Source organism: Limanda limanda, chromosome 13 (genome assembly GCF_963576545.1).
Source record: "Limanda limanda chromosome 13, fLimLim1.1, whole genome shotgun sequence".
In the NCBI taxonomy this organism is placed as follows: domain Eukaryota; kingdom Metazoa; phylum Chordata; class Actinopteri; order Pleuronectiformes; family Pleuronectidae; genus Limanda; species Limanda limanda.
The window spans coordinates 14379034-14389503 of NC_083648.1; positions in this window are offsets into that span (position 1 = coordinate 14379034).

The window sequence follows — 10470 nt, forward strand, 5'->3', positions numbered from 1 at the left end:
ATGAATAATAAAGTAATACTAAGAATAACAACAATAACCCGCTTCATGAGACATCATTGCATAAAGGTTTTTTGTAATTTCTCATACAGAAACTGGTGACAGATTGTGTCTCTAAACAAGTACTTGCCTTTTATGAATGTTCTATGAAATCAAGAACCTGAATTTAGTGTTATCCAACTACAGTGTTGATGTAACTGTCTGGAAGCTCACAATGAATTGTTTTCCTGAATTCAAATGAAATGACACGTCACTGTCCCTTTTAATGTTCTAGCACAATCCGGGGCAACCACTCCAGGTCCAATAACGGGTAATAGCCTCAACACGACCTTTCCTGTTCCTACACTTCTCCAGTGCAACATATTCTGCCTCCATGTTAGGTTGATTACTTATCTTAAAATAACCCACCACTACATGCAGTACTGAGCCTGTGGTTTCTCTGCTGTGTTGTGTGTGTGTGTGTGTTCGCTCCAGGCTGTGCAGGTCCACCAGTGCTGTGCTGCCCTGGTCGAAACAACACCTGTTCTAGGGGGTGTTTCTGTGACGATTACTGCTTAGTAGTCAATGATTGCTGTGCAGACTACAACGCCACCTGCACAAGTAAGTGATGGTGAAGACAAACCTTTAAAAAGGAAAAATAATAATTGATAAAACTTTATGGCAGAAGGACCTCACAATTCGTTTTGAAGATAATGAGAATATAAATTACTGGACTTCATAAAAATGTGTCATTCTGATAACAACCGATGTTTAAAGGGTGAAAATGAGCTGGACGCTGCATGCTTTTACTTAATTTGCAGTAACAGTAGCTTATCTGCACCAGTAGATGGCAGCACGTCCTCATCTACAACCTCTGCTTCTATGACAAACTACACAAACGTCACCACAGCAGCATCGAGCAGTACATCTACACTTGCAAATGGACTCACACCTTCAGGATCCACCGCCTCTACAGCAACAGGTTGGTCATTATGATGGATCCATAAACTGTTATACCAACAGATTGTTTTTCTTATTATTGTTTGCATCATCAATGATCTTCTGGGACTAATTTCCTCTAACGTGCAAATTAACCTTTTGTGTGTCTTTGTTCTCACAGCAGGAACAACATTGTCAGAGACCAGTGCTCCTCTGGGAACTAGTAGTGTCACATCTTCACCAGTAGAGGGAAGCACATCTGACGTGTCCACCATTGGCACAGATTCCCAGACGAGCAGCGGCTCACATAAAGGTGCAGTAAGTGAAACGCAGGGTGTATTTATTCTCCATAGTGGCTCATTTTGAGTGCATAATTGCATTCAAATTTCCAATTATGGAAATGTGCAATTCTGCATGGCACATTCCTGGTGGGCAAAATGTAGAAGAACCAAGAAAGAACTTCTCGCCCTCAACAGCCATCTTGGCTACGTAGCAGAAACCGAGGGACCAGCAGCGAATTTTCAAACTGTAAAAATGACGACAAGGGAAGGATGGGTAGATGTTTTTGCAGGCGACTTTTTCGTAATTGTTGTCATTTCCCAGCGTACTCCATCCAAGTGTTCTAATGGAAGTATCTGAATTGAAACAGTGATGGACTTCTGTTCTTTATTAACGTAGATAGACGTCTACATGATAATAAATCTTCATTTGTACTTTTACAGTGACGGTTTACCTAAGAGCTTTGGTTTTATCACCAAGTGAAGGAAACAAAGATGTGATTTCAGAGGCTTTATTGAATGCAAGTACAAACTACCTTTTCATATGAATCATTATATTTCGTTATCACAGATAAAACATACTCATTTTAAAGACTGTTGTTTCTTCAATCACAGCTTCTGACCCAGATCTTTCTGCAGATGAAATGTGAGGACTGCACCGTGGCCATCAAATCCATCAAACCCACCTAACACAGCATATGCCTGTATATACTTTCCACATATTTATTCAGCACTATCTGCACTACATGACGTCAGGAAAGGCTGAGCAGCCGAAACCAAAGTAAAGCGGTGCTGTTCAACTGAAGAGGGTATTTTATGTGGTATTTAAAGGACGGGAGTAAGTAAAAGGATAATTATACTGCCAGTGGTGGTTATGGCCCATTTAAACCACAGAGGTCAGTGAAAATATTTTGTGAAAAATAAGTCAAACAATGTGGGGAAGGTTCAAGTCAAAAGGTCATCTCCTGAGAAGATGCAGAGTAAAACAACCTGAGGGACAAGTTAAGAAAATCACTTTTGAAGAACTGTTTCACTGCGGTGGAAGAAAAAAAAAATCAATCAATCTATTGATTATATTCTTGACTGATTATTTTGGTTAATAAAATGTCAGAAAATGGTGAACATGTCTTGTCATTTTTTTTATGACCAACCCCCAAAACTCAAAGATGTCTACTATATATATTGATAGAAATATTCCTTTGATCATTACTCAGGGAAGTTAATTGATCAAATAAAATGACAGCAGATTCATTTTTTGTTGTACAACACAAAAAGTTGTTATCAGCTTAACAACAAAGCAAAATATCAAAACTTTAGCGTGACGTTAAAACAAGTGATGTTTCATTCACATCAAATAGATCCAATGCACATCTGACATACACGACTGATGCATTTCAGTCTTCAAACCCATGCAGATTCATGTCCATATTAAAAAGTTTCCATGTCACATGACTTACATACTAATAAACTTATTTATGTGCTTGAGATAGAAAAACAGTCAACAGAGTCTGGAAGATTTCTTCTTAAGGTTGATTCATTTCAAAGCACAGCTCAAACAAAACAAATAATTCATTCTAACAAACAACTAGAGCAGACTTCATGTACAAACTCTTCACATGAGACTGAACTGAATGCAAAGGTAGTCCTGACTGTGTGTGTGTGTGTGTGTGTGTGTGTGTGTGTGTGTGTGTGTGTGTGTGTGTGTGTGCGTGCGTGCGTGCGTGCGTGCGTGCGTGCGTGTGTGTGTCAGTGTACCTGTGGTGGTGTGTGTAGTAGGTGTATGACTGCCTGTCTGTAGGTGTGTGTATACGTGTCTGTGTGTCAGTGTGTGAGTGTCTGTGTTTGTGTGCGTGTATGTTGTGTCTGTCTGAGCTTGTGTGCGCCTGTATGTGTCTGTGTATAGTTGATAGTCTGTGTGTGCTTGTGTGAGACTGTTTGTGCTTATGTGGGTCTGTGTGTGCTTGTGTGGGTCTGTGTGTGCTTGTGTGGGTCTGTGTGTGCTTGCGGGAGTATGTATTTGTCTGTGTGTGCTAGTGTGAGTCTCTGTGTGTGTGCTTGTGTGTGTCTGTATGTGTGGAGAGCAACAACAACACAACAGCTTTAGTCTACACAACACAGACAAACCTCCACACGGTGACCGAGCAGCTGAGCTTCGGCAGTGATATGAAAGTGTAACGTCATGTAAACAGAGACATGACGCAGCAGAGAGACATGACGGAGCAGAGAGACATTCACCAATCATAGCCAGAGGATGTTGTGACTCACCTGGTTCCACTGGTTCCACTGGGCCCAGTTCCTCCTCCACCATGTGTCCATCATGGAGTTCAACACTTTGACATTATTTAACACGAGGTTTATCCTGATGTGTTCACTGTGTCGCAGCAGTAGATTCATCCAAGAGGAAACACGTATTTCTTCTTAATTACAAACAAACTGCACCTGTTGGCCTCCGGTGGCGCCACTGTCGTGAGGGTGCAATATCCTTCTTCACCACTCCCGTTCACTAACATAAACCAGCCATTGAAACGGATGGAGGCGCTGTTTCACACATATTTAGATGTGATTTTTTAAAATGTTCATGAAGTAAACTTTATAAAACTTACAAGTTTTACCATTTCAACAACAGCCCTGAAGGTTCAGGGTGTAGAATTTAGTGACATCTAGTGGTGAAGTTGCCTGTTGAAGCTAAGCACCCCTCATCTCACCCTCCACTTCCAAATATAAAACAGGACCAGTGGCAGCCGACAGTTTTCATAAAAACTCAAAAGGTGTTTAGTTTGTCCAGTTTGGATGCCTGTAAAAACATGGTGGCCTCCGTAGAGAGAACCAGCTCTTGTCAAATATAAAAGGGGTCTTTCTAAAAAAAACATTAGTGAAAACATCACTTTTCATCTAAATATGACTCACTGGACCAGCCTAGAACACTGGCTTCCTATAGCTCCTACACCTAATTAAAACGTATTTGTACGAGGGCTACTTATTTGCAAATAAATCTGAGATTTTCAGACTAAAGTCATAATATTTTGCCCTTTTTTCCCTGAAAAATTGCTGACATTTAAAAGTGAATAGATTTTCTGAACTGTTGCAGATTGATTGTTTGTCGCTGTCCCATTCACTCAGCCCAACGAGTAAACTTGAGCATTACATTTAAACAACAGATTTTTGATTCACATTAAAAAGAGCCCATGTATATCTGACATTCACAGTATGAGCTGAGCCATATGGTCAAGAATCACATACAGATTTTCATATAAGTAAATATTGATAATTCTCACGATAAATTTAAAAAATAATAGGAGATCATGAGGGTGAAGTAATAATATTGTGAAAATAAAGTCATAATAGTGTGAGAATAAAGTCGTCATATTTCAAGGAGGAAGTTTTAATTTAAGTTCAAATTAAATTACATTTTTGAAAGATAATATCTAAAGATAAAACTGCTAAAACGAGGAATGTGGAGCATCAATAAATAGTCAAACAAAACACATCTGGTTTGTAATAGTGTCACATATTCACCAGCAGATGGCAGCTCATCCACAGTTCCCAACCAAAGGCCTGATTTCAGATCCATAGGCTCATCAACAGATTCAGGGACAGGTTACAGTCAGCGATACATTGGTTTAATTCAGTGACGTACAGTAAACACTGTGCACATTTATATTGTCACACTGCTCTCTTCACATAACTTAAAAGTATAACAACAACGAATGCGGAACATGTAGATGTGATTATAAAGTTTATATCCAACGTAAATTAAAAAAAATCAGCAAATAAACATCATCAATTTCACACAAAATCAATGCATTATTAAGGTGTTGTTATCTTATGTAGATAATTGTTTATGCACAGTCTAGCAAAAGATCCACCAACAGACACAGACTATTCGAGAACGTCTCTGCAGCACTGCAGGAAAACAACTTGGAAAGTCTTTCTGGAACTTCTTGTTCATGTGAGGTCCTGCATCACGAACAAAATTACTGAAGAAGAAAATACAAGGGCTGTCTGTTGGTTGCCCTTGTGGTGTTACATTTAGACAGACTTTGAAATGTAATATAGTACTAAGCAACTCATATTATTATAATTGAAAAGGATACTCATTTGAATATGAGATATGTTATGATATCTAATGCAATGTTATTAACTTTTTTTAAAAGGATGTTTAATATACATAAAGAAACATTTCTTAATTCAACTGTATGTAATACTGTTTACAGAATATACAACTAAGATTTGCTTCTCAGTGTTCTATCTTAGATAAATAGATAGATAGATAGATAGATAGATAGATAGATAGATAGATAGATAGACAGACAGACAGACAGACAGACAGACAGACAGACAGACAGACAGACAGACAGACAGACAGACAGACAGACAGACAGACAGACAGACAGACAGACAGACAGACAGACAGACAGACAGACAGACAGACAGACAGACAGACAGACAGACAGACAGACAGACAGACAGACAGACAGACAGACAGACAGACAGACAGACAGACAGACAGACAGACAGACAGACAGACAGACAGACAGACAGACAGACAGACAGACAGACAGACAGACAGACAGACAGACAGACAGACAGACAGACAGACAGACAGACAGACAGACAGACAGACAGACAGACAGACAGACAGACAGACAGACAGACAGACAGACAGACAGACAGACAGACAGACAGACAGACAGACAGACAGACAGACAGACAGACAGACAGACAGACAGACAGACAGACAGATAGATAGATAGATAGATAGATAGATAGATAGATAGATAGATAGATAGATAGATAGATAGATAGATAGATAGATAGATTGTATTGATTCCAAAATGGTAAATTTAAGCTACAGCAGTAGCTCAAAAAGCTCAAAATAGAAAGCAATAAACCTAAAATGTACTGAAGACTGCACATACTCCCTCAGTAAATGATAAACAATAGATTAGAATACAAATTAAAGTTCAAAATGTAATAGAACAAAGAATAAGCCTATAAACAAGAGAATAAATACAAGAGATAACAAACTGAACAAGAGACACACGTGCAAAGTTGCAGTTTGAATTTAAAGACAATGTAATGAGGTGGGTATGGAATATGACAATCAAAATAAAATGTGAATATAAGATGTGCAAAAATATGTGTCTGAACAAGCCTGTCACAAAATGTGTCTATGTACTTATTCTTATTTTATTTCACTCTTATTTTGAAGCTGCTCTCTCATTTTCTGATGAAGCTGCTTGATGTTGTCTGGTGTGGAAAAAAAAACCTTGGATACAAATCAGAAGTATGTGCTGAGTGTTTTGAGGGCAGACTGATCGGAATGGATGAATGCAGTGTTGTTAGGTGCAGGATCTACACGTGGTGACCCCGGCACTTCAAGGGAGGAGGATGAGACAGAAATTTAATTAAGAGGGAAGAAGAGGAAACAGGTCCACGCGGCCTGAGGGACCGGCATAACCTCCAGAAACAAAACAACCCCTTTTTTTTTTTTTTAATGCCAAAAAGCAAAACTCTTTCTCTCTTGCATGATGATCCGAGGGGTGGATCCCACCGTGTGTACCTGCTAATCTGAGAGGTCCTCCCTTTCCACCGCAGAGGTCACTGCAGCGACGCCAGGTGCAAATCAGAAGCGTGTGTTCCCCGCAAGCTCCTCCGCACGATCCCGCTGCGCAATTGAAGTTGATTCTGCAGAGAGAGAGAGAGAGAGAGAGAGAGAGAGAGAGAGAGAGAGAGAGAGAGAGAGAGAGAGAGAGAGAGAGAGAGAGAGAGAGAGAGAGAGAGAGAGAGAGAGAGAGAGAGAGAGAGAGAGAGAGAGAGAGAGAGAGAGAGAGAGAGAGAGAGAGAGAGAGAGAGAGAGAGAGAGAGAGGAGAGAGAGAGTCCCGGGTTCACGTTTCGCCACAGCTTTGTAAACTTAGATCGTGCAGGGGGTCACCGGGAGGCTGAAGCGTCCCTGCTGCAGCCGATCGTCTTCAAAGATCAGTTTCAATGTAATGGCGAAGGAATGTCGCTGTATTGCACGGAGCTTTGGATCCAATTAGAGCCAATTTGAGAGTGGGGACGTCTTTTATGTTTTATTCAGGATCATTGTTTGTGTGCAATGCAAGTTTGTCTTCTGCAGGCTTGTTCTTCAGCTTCTGTTCAAAATGCTCCTTGGTGCCTCAGAGGGAAATTGCACGACGTGAAATCACACCAGTACATCCGGTTTAAAACACAGTGTATTAAATATACATAATTGTAATAATATAAGTCTAATATAAATGATTGCAAATTGACTATGTTAACTGAATTGATGGGCAATCCAATGTCAATATTCTCTCTCTCTCTCTCTCTCTCTCTCTCTCTCTCTCTCTCTCTCTCTCTCTCTATCTCTCTATCTCACTCCCTCTCTCTCTCTCTTTCTCTCTCGAACACACAAACAAACACACACACACACACACAAACACACATACACACACACACAAACACACTGACTCTGATAGCTTCTCCCTCTATGTCTCTCTCTCTATCTATCTCTCTTACACACACACACACACACACACACACACACACACACTCACAACCTATTTCTATCCTAATCATGAAACTCACTGGTAACACATTATTTAGTTTTAACCCTAACCTAAACCAAATTCTAACCCTAAAATCAAGTATCGACACTCAAACAGTGAAAGTGGGTCAGCAAGTGTCATCACTTTCCTAAGATGACCTCACGCTGTAAGGTCACAGCTCAAGAGGGTCTTCACAAAGATATCTGTTCACGTACACACACACACACACAAACACACACACACACACACACACAGCCACACACACACATGGTGTCCATGTTGTCCGCACCATCATGTCTGTTGAGGTATCCCTGGCTCCCTGTGGTGTGTGCATGTCGAAGGCCCCAGTGTTATTGATCCTGATTGGGCCTCACAGGAGGAGATTCCGGCCTGCCATTGACCCACAGTCCTCCGTGTTTCCACCCGTCTCTCAGATCATCAGAGGCAGCTGCCTCCTCCTCCTCCTCCTGCCGGCCGGCCGTGCTTGCGTGAGGTTTCTGATTGTCAGATGGAAAAGGGGGGGGGGGGATGAACTTACTACAGGTTTTTTGCGAAATCACTAACAGGTCTAGTTTGACTAGGCTGCACTGACATTTTTCTGGCTAGGTGACTGTCAAAACATCCCCCCCATGCGTTCATGCGCTCCCTCCTTCTCCTCAGAAAGCTCGTGGCTCACAGGCCGCTCTCCTCTTCAAAGTCAAACTTCTCTTCCATAGGGCCTGTGTTGAATTCTTGCGATGACGACTGCCCAGTAGTTATGAACTCCTCGTACTGGTCCTTTTTCTCCTCTTCGCTGCCCAAGCACTTTAAAAGGGTCGTAGCAAGAACGGAGTAGAAGATCAAGACAAACAGGATGTAGAAGTAAGCGTTGTCATACGAATCCCTGGAGCTGGAGACGAAGGAGACCGGCCCGGTGCTGTTGGAAACAGTCGTGTTGGTTTGGTTCCAGTTGTTGTCGACGCCGGTGTCCTCCACAAGCTGCTGACATCTGGAGAGTAGAGAAAGCAGGAGGGTCTGGTTCACGGGTTTCATATTAAAATGGAAAGAAGCAGAAAATCTTCACAGAATCAAAGAAGAAATTAGAAAGAACAGGGACCAAGAGAGAAAGGACTGCCGAGGGAAAGTGTGTTAGAGGCAGGCACTCACCACTTTAGGAAAGGAACGCTGTGAGTCACCCACTCACTCTTGAAGTGACTTGATAACGCGGTAACACCGAGATAAAGCCCATTCCTTTTCAGCCCTATTGGATGCAGCCAGAAAATCATAAGCTCCTTTAGAGGAACATTTGTACAGACTTGTTTGTCATTTTGATCTGCCGGGACGCTCTGGCTCAAAGTATTTTCCAAACCTCCCTTTTAACTATTTTTCCCCCATCTGACTCTTTTTTCTTTTTTCCTGTCTTGTCCTCTTTGTGCTTCTTTCCTTCACTTTCAATTCGGGGGTTTGGAAGCGGCAGAGACGCTTGGATTGTTGTCAGCTCCGGTCAAGTAGTCTACTCATTTCAAAGGGTGCTGGGGTCAGAGGTTAAGTTGTCTCCAGTGTGTTGCTGCTTGACTGACACTCCACTCTAAAGCAGCCCCTTTGGCTTTTTCACTGATTGTGTCTTACAAGTTGAGCACTTGTTAAAAAAAAGAAAAGTTTGTTGAGAGTAAAGAAAATAGTGAAATGTGATCTTGCTTTGATTTTATCACGTTGGACAAACACAAACTGAGCCTAGACCGGCAAACAAATGTGATAACACACAGATACAATCACACAAACACTATTGAAAACGCAAAATGACACAAAAAATACACATATTTAGTGTACGTTTTTTCGACCGATGCTGTGAATGACGTGAACAGCTGAATACCTGATCCCTAAACCTCCAGAGGAGCGATAAAACAAAAATCCACTCCTGATATATGTAACCTTTTGAGGAGTCTGCCAACTGGGGGAACAGTGTTTTCGTTTCTGTTCGGCAGCGAGAGCCAAAACCCCTTTGAACCCTGTTCGGTCATGTCAGTGACCGATGTCCCAGTGTGTCTGTGGGCCGCTGTGCTTATATAATTTACAACAGCTCTGCTTTAGTCATTAAGGGGTGTGAAGGAGCCCCCAGGGAGCAGGAATTTGTCCAAAAGGAGTGTTTATAAAAGGGGATATATTTATGATTTAGTGCCGCAGGAGTGTGCATGAGGTGCACGGCTCAGAAAAAGAGTAAGTACTGTCGAGATATGGTATGATGTGAAAGAGAGAAAGAAAGATGGAAGGTGCACAGCTTGCAGAAAGTAGGTATTGTATCGCTAAGCTATGATGTTTATGACAGAAAGAAAGAAAGAAAGAAAGAAAAAAAGAAAGAAAGAAAGAAAGAAAGAAAGAAAGAAAGAAAGAAAGAAAGAAAGAAAGAAAGAAAGAAAGAAAGAAAGAAAGAAAGAAAGAAATTCTGTACTTTTAATTTGGATATTTCTAAATGTCCTCTCCAACATCAACACAAATCAATACAATTCTGGGAGATAAATGGTTTAAATTGCTTTACATGTGTCAAATGTAAATGTTGTAGGTTTGTGATATACCCTCCATGTGTATAGCTTTTTAATCCTAGAGTGTAAACTGAGGACGTGACCTCAGCCTTCGCATCCCATAAACCACACAAACTCCCAAGGCACAAGTCATTTTTAGATACTTTATTATAAATAGTAAATAGTGCTGTACTGTACACAGAACGTCTCACAACAAAATCATTTTT